Genomic DNA, 17,938 nt, shown 5'->3' on the forward strand with positions numbered 1-17,938 from the left:
AACATCAAGGAGAGGGAAGCACTGAAATCACTAAGAAACGATAAGAACATAATCATACTACCAGCAGATAAAGGCAGAATGACGGTCATCCTAGATAAATCTGATTACATCCAAAAAGCACAACAACTACTTGCAGATTTCAACACCTACCAAATGAAGGAATTTGACCCCACACCACAACTCACCAATAGGATAAATAACACACTAAGGAATCTACAAAAAAACGGACAGATAACCAGAGCTGACCTACAAAGAATGAAACCGGAAAGCAACAACACCCCCAGATTCTATGGATTATCTAAAGTACACAAACCCGACATCCCACTCAGGCCCATAGTATCACTGCCAGGGACACCATCATACAAACTGGCCAAAGAACTACAACAGAAACTGAAACACCTGGTCAGCGGATCCAAACACTCTATATAATCAACACAGGAATTCTTGGACATCATCAGAAATATACACATAGACAAAGAAGAAACCATGATATCATTCGACTGTTCACTTCGATTGACAAAACCCTAGCCAGAGAAACAATAGCCAACCTACTGGACATACAGAACAGAAAACAGGACGCTGAACATATCAACAAAGACGGCATACTTAAACTACTGGACTTGTGCCTCACAACACACTTCACATTCAACAACCAGATATACGAACAAATCAACGGAACACCCATGGGATCACCAATCTCGGGACTCATAGCAAAGGCAGTTATGCAAAGGTTAGAACAAACAGTCTTACCACAAATTCAACCCAATCTCTGGGTCAGATATGTCGATTACGTTTGTAATCATTAAAAACACGGAAATAGAAAAAACACACCGGATCATCAACGCCACACTCGCAGGAATCCGATTCACGAGAGAAGAAGAAAAGGACAACCAACTCCCATTCCTAGACGTGATGGTACACAGAACACGGAGAATTCACTACAAGGGTATACAGGAAAGCCTCACACACAGACCAAGTCTTAAACTATGAAAGTAACCACCCCAACACACACAAACGAAGCTGCATCAGGACACTATTCAAAAGGGCCACAACACACTGCAGTACACCAGAACTGCAAAAAGAAGAAGAGGAACACCTATACAAGGTATTCGCCAAAAACGGATACCCGCGCAACTTCATCAACAGATGCCTAAGAGAAAGACCACGGAACTAGGACATACCACAACCAAAAGGACTAGCCACACTACCATACATCAGGAGCATCTAAGAACTGACAGCCAGACTATTGCGACCCTAGGACTCATAACAGCACACAAACCAACAGCCACGCTCAGACAACAACTCACCAGAACGAAGGACCCGATACCCAACATGAGCAAGACGAATGTAATGTACAAAATACCATGCAAGGACTGCACTAAACACTATATAGGACAAACAGGAAGACAACTAACAATCCGCATACATGAACATCAACTAGCCACGAAACGACACGACCAGCTATCCTTAGTAGCCACACACGCAGACAACAAGCAACATGAATTCGACTGGGACAACACTACTATCATCGGGCAAGCCAGACAGAGAACAGCCAGGGAATTCCTAGAGGCATGGCATTCATCCACAAACTCCATCAACAAACACATCGACCTGGACCCAATATACCAACCACTACAGCGGACAGCTGAAACTGACAACCGGAAGCGGCAGGGACAGACCACGATAAACACCGGAGGAAACATCAAAGAAGCGCTTTGCAGGAGGCCCCCAAGCACTGATGATGTCGCCTAGCCAGGGGACGAAACGTTTGCAACAAAAACTTCCAGCTCGGCGAACAAAACCACAACAACCCGGGCAATATCTTGTTATTCTTTTCTGAGCCCTTTAAAGTTTCACAACATCTTTCCTATAGCAGGGAGACTGGAATTGCAGAGTACTCCAATTGTGGTCTAACGTATTACTCTTGTTCCCTGAGTTCCCCAGTCTTTGTCCACAGTAAGGCCTGGAGTGAAAAATTTGTTTACGATCTTACCAAATATCCTGCAGTTCCAAACATCAATGGCCTCATTGATCTTTAATTGACACTATTTTGTCCCGAGTTACTTATGCACTCTTAATATATTTATACAATCACTTTTGGATTCCCCTTATCCTTCTCTGCCGAGGCTATCTCATGTAGCCTTTCCCCATTCCTGTTTTCTACTCAAAGTGTATTCCTACAGCTTCTGTATATCCTTAGGGATTCCCTTGATCCAACTGGCTATACCTGACATGTGCCCCCTTTTCCGTGACCAGACCCTCAATAGATAGCCAGTGTTTACAAATGCTGTCAGTATTGAGCTTCACACAAACAGGAACATGCTGGTGGTGATCGATCAGTTTATCTCACTTTTAAAATATTCTCACTTGCCAAACTTCCCTTTCCCGGAAAATAATTCCCTTCCCCAATCCCATTTTGAAAGTTCCTGGCTAATACGATTAAGATTGGGCTGGCCCCATTTTATAACTTGAACTTGTGGACCAGGCCTGTCCTTTCCCATAGCTATTAGAACTATGGAACTAATAGAACAGTGGTCACTTTGGCAAAACGCTTTCCCACTAACACCTCAGTCCCTTTCCCTACCTTGATTCCCAAGTGGAGGTCAGGTTTTGCCCCTTTCTCTTTTCAGGCCATTTACATATTGATTGGGACATTTTTTGGAACGCACTTACCAAATTCCTCCCTTGCAAACGCTGAACACTGGCAGTCCCAGTCTAGGTTTGGAAAGTTCAAAAACCCTACCATAACAGCCCTATTATTATGTTTGATATTTAAGATGTCCCGACATATTTGTTCCTCAGTCTGCCACTGATTGTTAGGGGTCAGCTATACGATCGTATCAAAGTGATGACCCATTCTTATTGCTCAGTTCCACTAACATAGCTTCACTGGGCGATCCCACAGGAATATCCACTCTACGTACTGCTGCGATGATTCATGCAATCAAAACAGACCACCACACATCCTCTCTTGCCTCCTCTTCCTGTAGCATCTCTACTTTGAAACAATGAACTGCCAGCCCTGCCCCTCCCTCAGCTGTGTTTCTGTAATAGCTATAATATCCCAGTCCCATGTTCCAATCCATGCCTTGAGTTCATTTTCCTTAGCTCTCTGGCTCCTTGCATTGAAATAAATGCAGTTTAATCATCAGTTTTCTCCCATTCCCTGTTATGTTCTTGCCTGCCTTGTCTGCTGAAATTGCTGTCTTTAACCCGTGTACCAGCCTCAATCTTCTTTCTGGCCTTCCGTTTATTTAAGGTCCAATACCCTGCCAGACTAGGTTATATCCTCTCAAGCATCTCTAGCAATTCACTCCACCAGGATATGGGTCCCTCTCCCGCTCCCAGTTGAGATGCCTTTCCCACCCTGTCTCCCTGTGCTGACACCTTCAGGGATCTATGGACTTGTCCACCAAGGTCCCTGTATTCCTCAGTACTCCGCAAGGACCTATCATTCATTATGTCTGTCCTTCGCTTATCGTACCTACCACAGGGTATTACCTCACTTCGATCAGAACTAAACTCTGCTTAGATTATCATCCGATCGACATCGGACTGCAGACGGAGACCATCCTCCTCACTGTGAACAACAACCTTACCTTTCATGTCATCTGCAAATCTACTCTTGATACCTTCTGCTTTCACTTCAAAGTTACTATTTGACAGAATAAGCAGCAATGGTTCCTGCACAGATCCCTGTGGTACACCCGCTGGTGAAAGTATTCTATCCACTAATTTTGCATCCAATTTGCCAACTTGCCTTGGAACCCAGTCCTTTTGGACCAGCCTTCCATTTTGTATCTTGTCAAAGGACTTATTCAAGTCCATGTAAACCATATCATCTGCATAGCCCTCATCAATATACTTAAGCACCATTTCAAAAAAACTGAACTGAATTCCTCAGACAGTATCTTCCTCTGCCAAATCCGTGATGACTAAACCGAGTTGATCCTTACTTTTGCAACGGTTGATTCATCCTCACAATTGTTCCCAATAATTTCCCTTCCTCTGCTGTCAGATTACCTGCCCTGTAATTACCTGGCCTATCCCTGCTGCCCTTCTTGAACAAAGGAACCACATTAGCGATCCTCCAGTCATTCAGCACTTCATCTGTGGCCAGCAAAGTATTAAATATATCCACCAGGGCCCCAGCAATCTCTGGGTAATTAACATGGGGACAAAGAATGCTTGTCCAGGCAATAACACACACATCCCATGAAATAATAAATAAAAATACATATGTCCTTCCTTACCTCTGACACACCCCACAGCTGCAGCAATACTTACTGGCTTTGTAACACCATTCAGGTTCTGATCACTCTCTGAAACTCTCTCACTACCTCCAGCACCTTCACCTCTCCCTGTTCCTATCGTGTCAATAAACCCTGACAATGATTCCCCTTCCCACTGCCCTCCCTCTACTAGCAGCCCCTTTGCAATCCCTTTAAAACTTACTCCTAAAACACTCTCTCCTTTCAGGATTTTAAGTACTTTGTGGTGATCTTCTCAGCCTGATAATCTAATATGATCCCTTTTGTCCTGAGTGAGGGACCGGTGGGGATTTCTTGCTGAGTTTTTGTCTGTTTCAGTGGAATGACCTTTTGAGTGTTTTACACTGTTCCTTCAAATGTTTTCCACTGTTCATTTACAGGCACATATTTCAGTCTGTTCAACCTGTTTATCTTGGTCAGTTCCCTCTCCAACTCATGAAATTGGCTATTTTTGTTTCTAGTTGTAGCTTGTCTTTTCTGTGATTCACTTTAAAACTTTATATTCCTTTAAACTGCACTTTATCACAATTTCCCGGAGGATCTCTCCCGATGACATTGCTCATTCACTAAGTTTCATCACACAACTGTTGATCTGAGATAGTTACTTCTCTAGCCAGTTGCACAATGTGTTATTCAAAGAAACACTGAACAACATTCTCCAAACTCCTCTTCAATTATCACTGTTGTCAGTGTGATTGTCCCAGATTATGCGAATATTGACGTTTCACTAAATTTTCACAGTGCCTTTATTAAAAATTCTATTAAATTCCTGCTTATTGCAGTGATGAGCAATGAAATACTGTTCGGTGGTCTAAAACTGTTCTGCTGCTTGTGTCCTTGGCAAGTAGTGGCCAGAATTTCCATTCAGACTGACTCTACTTCATGATCTGAGACCAAATGCTTTCTTTGTAATGCCTTTCTTACCCATTATTGTTAGCGTTACCCATTTTGCCTGAGTTTGCACAACGTTGTGAACCATTGAATATTTATGTTCCACCTTTTGTTCGCCCTGTAACCACATCCCTCTGGTGTCTAAATTCCTTTTATCTCTGTGTCACAAATCCATCTACCTTGTTGCAGAGACTTTGTCCATTAAAATAAAACATAATTTACTCTTTCCCACAATATCCTGTCACAGATCGTTTTGCTGATGTACAGTTTTAGTTAAAGTTTGTCCCATCTTGTTCCTTTTAGTTGTCTTCGGTCACATTCCCATGCTGCTCTGATGCTTCACCTTTTCGCTTTGGATTTGGAAAGCTCCTTTCACCTGAACGCTGTCCCTGCATCCTCTCTGTCAGTTTAAAGCCCTGCCCATAAACCTACCGACATGATTGGCCAGCACACTGGTCCCAGCACAGTTCCAGTGGAACAATCTGAATGGATTTTTTGTTAAAATCAGGTATGGGATGTGGGTGTCTCTGGCTGGTAGAAACAATGACTGCAGATGCTGGAAACCAGATTCTGGATTAGAGGTGCTGGAAAAGCCTGACTGACTAGCCTTTATTGCCTTTATTGCCCATCCCTTGCTGCCTTGAGCTAAGCAGATGGCTCGCCCATTTCACAGGACAATTGAGAGGCAAACACTTTGCTGTGGGGATATCGTGCAGACCACATGAGAGTGAACTGTTGTTCTTCTCTGAAGGTCAAGTGTTTGGATTTTTATCAATACTTATTTATGGATTGTTAATTCCAATTTTTTTAAAAAAATATTCATTTAAAATTCCACATGGTTAGAAGTTAGATAGAAGAAAGGGGGGGGGGTGTCTTTGTTGGGACTGTATTGTAGGCTGTTGTAGACCCAACAGATACTAGAGGAGCAGATGTGTAGAGAGATTGCAGATAACTATAGGAATAATAGAGGAGTACTGGCTGGAGATTTTAATATTCCCTGTATTGACTGGGCCACCTCGTGTATAAAAGACCTGGACGGAGTGCATTTTTTCAAATGTGTCCAAGTAAGATTCCTAACTCAATATGCAGAGTGCCCTACTCTACTGAGGCGGGTGCAACACTGAACCTTCTCTCAGAAAACAAGGTTGGGCAAGTGACTGAAGTGTCATTCGGAGAGCACTTTGGATCCAGTGCCCACAACTGTCTTTGTTTTAACATAGTTATGGAGAAAGATCAGGAGGTCCACAGATTGAAGAGGAAAACTGGAACAGGGCCAGGTTTGGGGCCAGTAGGCAGGATCTGGCCAGCGTCAATGCTGTGAATTTAAAATTGCACAATGCCCAGTTATAATCCCCGTGTCTGCGTGGGTTTCCTCTGGGTGCTCCGGTTTCCTCCCACAGTCCGAGGATGTGAAGGTCAGGTGAATTGGCCATGCTAAATTGCCCGTAGTGTTAGGTAAGGGGTAAATGTAGGGGTATGGGTGGGTTGCGCTTCGGCGGGTCCGTGTGGACTTGTTGGGCCGAAGGGCCTGTTTCTACACTGTAATGTAATCTAATGTAATGTAATCTAATCTAATCCAACTCGCTTTAAAGCGCTGGTGATCACTGTAACAGATGAAAGGCTTAAACTAAATTTGTTTGATATTGTATTCCATGACACTGCCATCCTGTTGCTATAAATTCTGTACCTTAGGATTGTGCTCCACAACCACCTGATGAAGAAGCAGTGCTCTGAAAGCTAGTGCTTTCAAATAAACCGGTTGGACTGGAACCGAATGTCGGATGATTTTTGACTGTGTACACCCCCAGTCCAACACCAGCATCTCCATATTATGATTCTAATCGATTGGGTGAGTCTGTTTAAAGGAAAAGGAACAACAGGCAAATGGGAGGCTTTTCAAAGTGTGATATCAAGAATCCAGGGCCAGTATGCCCCATTGGGGTAAAGGGAAAAGCTGGCAGGTTGAGGGACCCTTGGCTGATGAGGGATAATAATGCTCTGGTCTTGAAATGAAGACTGCATGCATTGGGTTTAAGCTTTCTGTACCTCCATAAATTCTTCTATTCTTAAAGACACGATCAATCTGTGGAGACCCTACAATCCTCTCAGTCCCTGTAACACTCCCAATCTGCAGAAGCCATTCCAATACCTGTGACTCTTCCAGTCCAGCTCCTACAAGACCCACCATCTATGTGATATCTTTTCATTGCCAGCACCCACCCTGTCAATGTAAGCTCCTCCAGTGTCTCCATCCATCTACTCATTTCTATAATCTTCACCAGCTCTTCCATGTGTAAACATCACCCTCCCCTACAACCCTTCCCACTCTGACCAAACTGGAGGAGGTTACTAATGCTCCCTAACTGTCTCCAACCAAAATTGCTGCCTTTATCACTTGGAGAATCTGTCTGATTCCACACCCTTTTTATCTAAATAACCTGCAGAATCTAAGCCTTCCTGTGTCTATAAACATCTTCAGTCACGACTACCATCCATATGTCTATTTGTTTTTCCAATCTGTACAACCCACTTTATCTCTGTACTCAGCTCCATTCACCTGAAACATTCCTGTCTGTGTAAAACACCCCATCCTACCAATATCCTTATCCCTGTAAACTGCTCCATTCCTCCCAACCTCCCCATCTCCATGAACACCGGTAGGCCCTGTAGCTCTCCACATTTCTGTAACCTCCTGTGGCTCTATGCTCCTCCCTCTCTGTGAAACCACCTCCAGTCCCCACATTCCTCCCAATTTTGGTCATCTGCTCCAGATCAGGCCATTGCTGTCTCTGTTACCTCATACAACCTTAGCAACGTTTCCTATTTGTGTCTCTTCATTCAGATCGCATCCTCTCCCGCTTCCCGGAACCTCTTGCTGCCACCATAACCCTTGCTATTTAGAACATGGAGTAGCACATTCCAGTACAAGCCCTTCCACCCTCAATATTGCGCTGACCTTTTATCCTACTCTGAAGATGATACGAACCTACATACCTTACATGTTACTATAATTGACGTGCCTATCCAAGAGTTGCTTAGATGTCTATAATGTGTCTGAATCTACTACCATGGCTGGCAGTCCATTCCACGCACCCACCACACTCTGTGTAAATAACGTACCAATCCTGTCCATGCTGACAGGATATCCCAACCCAATATAGTCCTACCTGCCAGCACCTGGCCCATATCCTTCTGATAGCGAAGCTAAACTTTCTGCCAATTACCTTAAACATATGTCCCCTTGTGATAGCCATTTTGCCAAGGGAAGTAGTCTCTGTTTATCCACTCTATCTCCTCTGCTTCCACATCCTTCCTATAATGAAGCGAACAGAACTGTTCACAATATTCGAAGTGTGGTCTACTGGGGTTCTGCAGAGCTGCAGCAAAATCTCACATCTCTTAAATTCAATCCCCCTGCTAATGAAAGCCAACACACCATCCGCCTTCTTAACAGCCTGTCAACTTGGGTGGTAACCTGAGGGACACAGGATCCCTTTGTTCCTGCACGCTGCTAAGAATCCTGCCTTTAACCACGTAAAGGTTTTCTGCAGAATCCTCCAATCTAAAACTATCCCTATCTTTGTAAGTTCCTTCAGTCCCTACAACACTCATAAACTGTGAAACCTCCTCAAGTCCATATATTCCTAATGTCTGGAAAATCCTCCCGTCCTGATGTCCCTCCATATCTCTGTAACCACCACCATCGTCCAGTGCCCTTCTGGGGAACATTGCAGAGGAAGGAGGAGTTGGAGAGTCTGGCCCATGTTACGAGGTATGAAGGGCTGCAGAACCTGGAGGATGGTACAAATGTCGGAAGGGACGTGAGACTTGCAGAAGGTTAGAGGTTCAGGGATTCATTGAACCTGCAGGATGGGACAGGGGATGGCTTGTGGAACCTGGAGGATATTATGATTTGAACCACAGGTAATTTTTGATTGGACCATTCAGCCGATCTTACAGTCATAGAGATGTACAGCATGGAAACAGACCCTTCATTCCAACCCGGCCATGCCGACAGGATATTCCAACCCAATCAAGTCCCACCTGCCAATACCTGGCCTATCTCCCTCCAAACCCTTTCTATTCATATATCCATCCAAATGCTTCTTAAATATTGCAATTGGACCATCTGTAAGATTGGCTGAAATATCCAATCAAACATTACCTGTGGTTCAAATAATAACATCCTCCAAGTTCCACAACCCATTCATGGTCCCATCCTGCAGATCAGATATCCCAACCCAATGTAGTCCCACCTGCTAGCACCCGGCCCATCTCCCTCTAAACCCTTCCTATTCGTACACCCATCCAGATGCCTTTTAACTGTTGCAGTTGTACTAGCCTCCATCACTTCCTCTGGCAGCTCATTCCATATATGTACTATCCGCTGCATGAAAAAGTTGCCCCTTTTTATCTTCAATATCTTTCTACTCTCACCCTAAACCTCGCCCTATAATTCTGGACTCGCACACCCCAGGAGAAAGACTTTGTCTATTTACCCTATCCATGCCCCTCTTGATTTGATAAACCTCTATAAGGTCACCCTCAGCCTCCGACTCTCCAGGAAAAAAAACCATCACCTGTTCAAAGTCTCCCTATGGCTCATCCCTGGCAATGTTGTTGTAATTTTTTTCTGGACCCTTTCATGTTTCACAAAATCCTTCCGATCGGAAGTAGAATAGAGTTGCATGCAGCATTCCAAAAGTGGCTTCACCACTGTCCTGTACAGCCTCAACATTACCTCCCAACTCCTGTGCTCAATACTCTGACCAATAAAGGAATGCACACCAAGCGCCTTCTTCGCTATCCTAACTACCTGTGACTTTACTGTCAAGGAACTCTGTATTTCATTTGAAAAATTGCATAGACGGATAGAGTGGCCCGAGGTCTTCTGGGCAATGCTAGTTCAGTCTAAGCTGGTAGGCAGAGCCAGTGAAATATTTGCAGCGCTGTCTGATGAATGGTCGAGAGATAATGCACATGTAAAACAGGCTATTTTAAGTGCTAATGGATTGCTTATGAAACGGAAGCCACTACAATTCCCTTTACTGTACCATCACTATCTGTCAAAGCTCCTTCAGGTCTATATCCTCCGAATTGTTGAAACCTGCTATCACCATTGCAACTCCCATTATTTCCTAACATTGTTGAGTCTCTAAAAGCTTCCCTATCAGGTTAATCTCCTCCACTGCATACAACACTCCTAGCCTGTGTAATCTCTTCAATCCCTTCAGTTCCTATATACCTATGTATAGGCGTGACTGCTTTGTGGTCATTGTATCCTCATTTATATCTGCAAAAGGCTCTGCTCACTGTAGCACATCCTATGCTCATAAGTGAATCTGGTCTCTCACAAGACTCGACATCACTCTCTCCTCCAGTCTCTACAAGCTTCCCTATCCCTGTCGTATCTTGCAGCATGCACACCACTCACTCTCTCTAACATACCTTCCAGTGCATAAATTTATCTCTCATTCGAACTGTATCCAGTCTACAACTTCATCCCTTTCTGTGCAACATCCTCCAGTCCATATACTCCTCTCTATTGCTGCAGCATTCTCCAGTTTATATCATCTTCCATGTGCTTGCAACATTCTCCAGTCTATACTACCCACCCTTTCCCTGTAATATTCTCCAGTCCATACCATCATCCCTGTCACTGTGATATTCTCCAGATCCCACAACTGTTGTTAAATGTACGACATTCTGGAATCATGCGAATGTTTCTACGCCCTGATCAACATAGTGCATGTAACGATCCACAACCCTACACACATCCCTATCTCTGGAATCTAATCAAAGACGCTTTATCTCTCTAACCTCCTCCAAACAATAAAATGTTTTCTCCTGCGAACATTCCATAGCAACTGTAACTATGTTTAACCCTGCAACATTGTCGCGCCCCCAAACATCTCTCCCACTCTGTGATCTCTAACCATCCCTCAAAGGCCCTCTCTCGGTGACACGCGCCATGCATTTGCAACAAGGCAGATGGAATGAAAGCATTAACTGAAGAGAACAGATATGATCGAACTGTTATTGTGGAGGGGTGGCTGCAGAATGAACCATGACAGCAATGTGATTATTGAGGGGTTGTAGAGATTTAGGCAGGATCAGCAAACAACCAAACAAGGTCCCGTTTTGTTGTGAAGAAAGGATGCAGTCAGTGCATTAGTGAGACAGCCAATTTAATCTGGGAATCAAAGTATAGAGTCATTTTCAATGGAAAGCTTCCAAATAGCAAGGGGGATCTGGAAGATCAAATCACAATCCATGGTCGGTAGTAAGTTGGATACAATATTTTCTTGGTGATAGTAGACAGAGGCATGTGGAGTGGTCACTTTCTGATTGGACGTCTGTGGCCAATGCTGTTTCACAAGGATCTGTACTGCGGTGTCTGTGTGTAATTTATATCTGTGATTCAGATGAAAAGGTCAGCAGTTTGAATGGTAATTTTGCAGTCGACATTTGGAAAGGCATATAATGATTAGGGATAGTTCGGGGAATTGTGGATCGTGAGGAAGAGTGTTCAAGGTTGCAGCCGTATGTAGATCAGCGGGAACGCTGGGCAGAGATGTGGCAAATTGAGTTTCATCGGGACAGGTGTGAAGTGATGCATTTATGAAGTCCAATGGAAGAGAGAAGTACACTAATTGACTATATGGAAACATTGATAAACAGAGAGACATTGGAAGCAAATCCAGAGCTCCCTAAAAATAACAACACAACAGGATGTGGTGGTAGAGAGGGAGTATGGTATGCTTACCTTTATTGGGCACAGTATTGAGTACAGACGTTTGCATGTCATGTTGTGGCTGAATGAAACTTCATTCGGCCATGTTTGGAAGGTTGCATGTCGTTCTCATCGCCACACTACAGGAAGGATGTGGAGGCTTTGGGGAGGTTGCAACAGAGGGTTGGCAGAATGTTGCCTGGATGAGAATGTGTTTACTGTAAGGAGGTTGGACGCAGTTGGATTGTTTTGCGAGAATATCGGAGACTGAGGGGTGACCTGGTACAGGTATATAGCATTAGGAGAGGCGTGAATAGTGTGGATAATTGGAATCCTCCTTCCAATGTAGAAATATCAAATACTAGGGCGCCTCGGTTTAAGGTGAGAGTGAGAAGTTTTAAATGAGATGAATGAGGCCAGTTGTCTTTACCAAGAGGGTGGAAGCGGCTCAGGAGGTGGGAGAGGTGGCAACGAGAGCAAACATTTGAAGGGCATTGAGACAGAAACATGAACAGGCAGAGAATAGAGGGATATCGCCTATGTGCAGGCAGATGGGATTAGTTTAGAATATTATCATGGTCATCCCAGTCATGGTGGGCCGAAGGGCCTATTGCTCTGCTGTACTGTTCGATTTTCTAACTTAACGACATCTAACCTGTCAAAGCCCCTCCGAATCCTGGATGTTTCATTCAATTTCTCTCCCGTTCTTCAAAACCCCAATGGGTTCTAGGGCAATCTACTCCACCTCTTCTCATTGGAAAATCCCGCCATCTCGAGGATCAGACGAGTGAAACTTCCCTGGCCTGCATCCAACACAAGAATGTCTTTCCTTAGGACACGCATACTGTTTATTACAATCTAGGTGTGGTCTGACTTGTACCTTGCATCGTTTTAACTAGACCTCCCTATAGTTAGACTCCATTCCCTTTGTAATAAATGGCAGCATTTGATCTGCCTTCTCTATTACCTGCTGACCCTGTAACCTACCTTTTAAAAAAAGATTCACAAGGATTCCCAAAACCCTTTGTGCAGTCAGTCTGAAACCAAACGGTGTTAGCCTGACAGTAAGTCGGGAACATACTGGAATGTGTTGTAAAGAATATGACAATAAATGATAACTAGATACTTATAAACAATGGGAGATGTATGATTTTATAAAAGGGGAATATTTTTATATCTGTTGGATTCTATATTTTGGTGTGACCTTAAATGGCAGAATAGATAAGGGTAGGGGAGGCTAATTGTAGTAGAGGGATATTTGAAATTTCTGAAGCATTTTGACAAGTTTCAACCAGGGCTAAAAATTAGCTTGGGAGAGAATAGGGCCCCTGAAAGGTCAATGATGTTGTCAAATTGCATCATTTCCGATGATGTTCTCCTTCTCCTGAACATTACCTGAGCTTTGGGATACATGCTCTAGCAATAATATCACTCGGCCATTACTTTGATTGATCACAGGCTATTTATCCCTGAATACTGGTACCAGTGTATCATGAAGCGAAACCTATTTTTCCTTCATGATTGTTTGATCCTGACATCTTCCAGCACTCTGGTGATATCACTCAGCCTCTCTCCATGTGGTATCCCTCACTGTGTGGGTATAATTGCTGCCTTTGTCAGCATTTCTCACTCTTGCAGCTACTTCAGATCCTGAGCCAACAGAATCCTGTACTCCAGAGATACACAGCAGCACAGGCCAGGGATGGAGACTGGGTTTTTCCAGATCTCTGTGGGACACAGTACTATTCTCCTTGTGTACCCCTCACTGCATCAGTCTAAGCTCCCATTCTGTCTATTTCTCTGTCTCCTGTAGGTACTCAGGAAGTTCCTGACTAAATAGACTTCCCAACTGCTGGGTGTCCCATCCATCACCACAGTGAAGATCGTTGGTCAGCCAGAGAGACAAAGGGCAAGGAGATCTGGAGCCTTCAATAAATCCTGCAGTGAGATAAGATCACTCACCGTTCACTGAGCAGAGAGCAACGAGAGGGCTCAAAACATCGGCGAACAGTGCTGGAGAGAGAGCAGTGTGCAAACACTCCCCAGGCTCAATCACCACGTCTACTGTACGTTTTGTTGTTCTGAGACAGTATTGGGAGTGTCACGGTTATCAATCCAGGCCTGTGATGTCTTAGTGAGCACCAGGACAACAGAGGGTAAAGCAGGCTTCCCATGAGTGGGTGGGAATGCTGCCTGGGATCTTTCTGTTCTGTGTTCCCCCTCCAACACTGTACATATACCATGTCTCGTCGACTGGTGTATTCAATAATTTGCAACACCTATAACAGTTCCTGTCCCTGTAACCTCCTCCCTTTCCTATAGTCCATCCCCATATTTGAAATGTACTGCATTCCAAACTGGTGGGGGGCACGGTGGAAAGTGGTAAACACTGCTGTCTCACAGCGCCCGACACCCGGGTTCAATTCCCGCCTCAGGCGACTGTCTGTGTGGCGTTTGCACATTCTCCTCATGTCTGCGTGGGTTTCCTCCCAAAGTCCAAAAATGGACAAGTTAGGTGAATTGGCCAAGTTAAATTGCCCGTAGTGTTAGATGAAGGAGTAAAGGGAGGTGGGTTGCACTTCGGCGGGTCGGTGTGGACTTGTAGGACCAAAGGGCCTGTTTCCACACTGTAAGTAATCTAATCGATTATCCCTATCTCTGTAACTTTCTTCAGTGTCTACACCATGCCTTATCTCTACAGTTTCCTCCTCCAATGACTAGAGACAGAGGCATGCAGCATGGAAACGGTTCCTTCCATCCAACTAGTCAATGCTGACTACTGTTCATGAACGAATCGCATTTGCATGTGTTTGGTTCATCCATTCAACCCTTCTTTTCTCCATGTATCTACCCAAATGTATTTTCTAAGTTGTAATTTTATTTTTCCCTACCCCTTCCCCAGACGCTCATTCCATACATGCACCATTCTCTGTGTGGAAATGTTCTCCTCTGGTCTCTTTTAAATATTTCCTCTCCCACCTCATGTTTTTGCCCTCTAGTTATGGATTCCCCTACCCTGCAGTAGAGACCTTTACTATTCACATTACGCATACCCCTCATGGTTCTATAAACCTTTATAAGTTCACCCCTCAGTACCTCCGCCCAAGAGAAATACGATGGACAATGACACAAATACCTCTGCCACGGTCCCCACTGCGACTTTGCCACAATGTTCTGGGATACACTTGTTCAGGACCTCGGGCTTTCTCTACCTTTGTGTTCTAAGACCTCCAGCACCACGCCTTCTGCAATTGGGACTCTTTTCAAGACATCGTTGTTTCGCTCCCTTTGTTTCCTAATCTTTGTCCACAGCAGTTTCGGAAAATGCTTCCTGAAGCAAGAGGATCAGAATTCTACACAGTACTCCAATTGGATACCCAGCAATGTCTCATACAGCCGTATCATGATGGACCAACTCAGGTACTCAATGCTGTGACCCATGAGGGCTAGTGTGCCTAATCCGCTTCCCCCGCCCTGCCCACCTGCGATGCCACTTCCAAGGAACAGTGTAACTGCACCCCTTGGTCTCTCTCTGTTCGACAACACTGCACAGAGTTTTGCCATTAACTGTGTTAGCCCTCCCTGGTTTATCTTAACAAAACCCAACACCTGAATTCAACTCCATCTTTCATTTCTTGACCCACTGGCTTAGTTTTTTAAAATCTTTTGATAACTATATTCATTGCCCATAATAACACATATTTTACTATCCACAAACTTACTAACAATAATTCATATATTCTCGTTTATGTCAATAATACGCATGTGAGGATCCTGCACCGATCCTTATGGCACACTGCTGGTCAGAGGCCCCCAGTCTGCACAAAAACCCTCTCTCACTACCCTCTGTCTTCTACTGTCAAGCCCATTTTGTGTCCGTTTGTCTCGGTCTCCCTGATCCCATGTGATCTAACCTTACGAACCAGTGCACCACGCTAAACCCTGTCTAAGGCCTTGCTGAAGTCAGGAGAGACAACGTCTATTGCTCTGTCTTCATCCATCTCCTTGGTCACCTCTTCAACAAAGTTTGAGAGGCACCCCTTTGTACGCACAAAGCTATGCTATCTCTAATCAATCATTGCCTTTCCAAATGCATGTAACTCATGTCCCGCAGAATCGCTTACAACAACATTCGCACCACTGACATCAAGCTAATTGGTGGCTATGTCCTTGGCATTCTCTCTCAGCCTTTCCTAAACACTGGCACATTAGCCACCCTCCAGGGTCCCAGCTCACCACCCGTGGCTGACAGTGATAGAAATATCTTTGTACGTTTCTTCCCTAACTTACCCCAATGTCCTGGGATATACTTGATTAGTTCCCAGAGAGTTGTCTAATTTTAATGAATTTTAAAATCTTCACCACCTCCTGTTCTCCAATATGGACTCTTTTGAATACATCACTGTTTATTCCCCTGCTTCTCTAGTGTTTTTTACACCGTAAATTTTGACGTGAGATTTTTGTTTCGGATCTCGCCATTTCCTGTGGGTGCACACATGGATGTCTTCATTGATCTTTCAGGGGTCACATTCTGTCTCGATTTAATCTTCTGTTGTTAATATACTTGTAGAATCTCTTTAGATTTTCCTGAACCTTATCTGCCAAAGCTCTGTCAGTTCCCTTTTAGGCCCTCATGGTTTCCCTCTTAAGGGTATTACTACACCCACAATGTTCTTCAAGGGATTGATTTAATCCAGCTGGCTATATAGAACATGTGCCCCCTTTTGTCTTGACCAGAACCTCAATATCCCAAGTCATCCAGTGTTTCCCACTTGTGTCAGCATTGTCCTTCACACTAACAGGAATATGCTGGCCCTGAAATGTTAATTTATCTCTCTTTTGAAAGAATCCCGCTTGCCCGACGTCCCTTTACTTTCAAATAGCCTCCACGGATCAGCTTTTGGACAGTCTTGCCTAATACCTTCTGGACTGGGACAAGGCCAGTTTTGATCTTTAACTTGTTAGCCAGGCCTGTCCTTTTCCATCGCTATTTTCAAACTAATGGAATTGTGGTGTCTTTGCCAAAGTGCTCCCCCACAAACACGTCAGCCCCTTTTACTACCATGTTTCCCAAGGGGCGGTCAGGTTTTATCTCTTTCTCCAGTCGGGCCAGTTACATACTGATTGAGACACTTTTCTTGAACTCACTGAACATGGCACGGTGGCACCGTGGTTAGCACGGCTGCGTCACAACGCCAGAGACCTGGGTTCAATTCTTGCCTCAGGCGACTGACTATGTGGAGTTTGCACATTCTCCCTGTGTCTGCGTGGATTTCTTCCCACAATCCCAAAATGTGCAGGTTAGGTGAATTGACCACGCTAAATTGCCCTTAGTGTTACGTGCAAGGGTAAATGTAGGGGAATGGGTCTGGGTGGGTGCGCTTCAGTGGGTTGGGTCTGGACTTGTTGTGCCAAAGGACCTATTTCCATACTATGAGTAATCTAATCTAAAAACAAAATTCTTCCCATCCAAGCTCTGAACACTCTGGCAGTCCCAGTCTAGTTTTGGAAAGTTAAAATCCTCAACCATTACAACCTTATCATTCTTACAGATATCTGAGATCTCCGACATATTTGCTGCTCAATTTCCCGCTGATTACTGCGGGCCTGTAGTACAGTCATATCAAACGGATTATTCATTCTTATTTCTCAGTTCCACTAACATAGCTTCACTGGGCGATCCCCGGGAATATCCTCTCTCAGTGCTGCAGTGATGTTTTCACTGATCGAAAACTCCACTCACCCTCCTCTCTTGCCTCCTCTTTTATCCTTCCTGTTGAATCTGTACCCCGGAACAAATATCTGTGAGTCCTGTCCCTCCCTCAGCTGTGTTTCCATAATTGTCCAGTTACTCCCAGTGCCACGTGCCAGTGAGGATAGAAATAGAAAGATAAGCCGGGTGGATGTGTTGCTGAGGAGCTGGTGTAGAGGGCAGGGTTTTCAGTTCTTGTATCATTGGGATCTCTTCTGGGGTAGAGGTTACCTGTACCAGGGGGATGGGTTGCACTTGAAGTAGAGGAGCACCAGTATCCCTGGGAGGAGA

The sequence above is a fragment of the Chiloscyllium plagiosum genome, unplaced genomic scaffold (genome assembly GCF_037043375.1).
Source record: "Chiloscyllium plagiosum isolate Xiang-an unplaced genomic scaffold, Cpla_swu_hap1 HiC_scaffold_44, whole genome shotgun sequence".
Lineage (NCBI taxonomy): Eukaryota > Metazoa > Chordata > Chondrichthyes > Orectolobiformes > Hemiscylliidae > Chiloscyllium > Chiloscyllium plagiosum.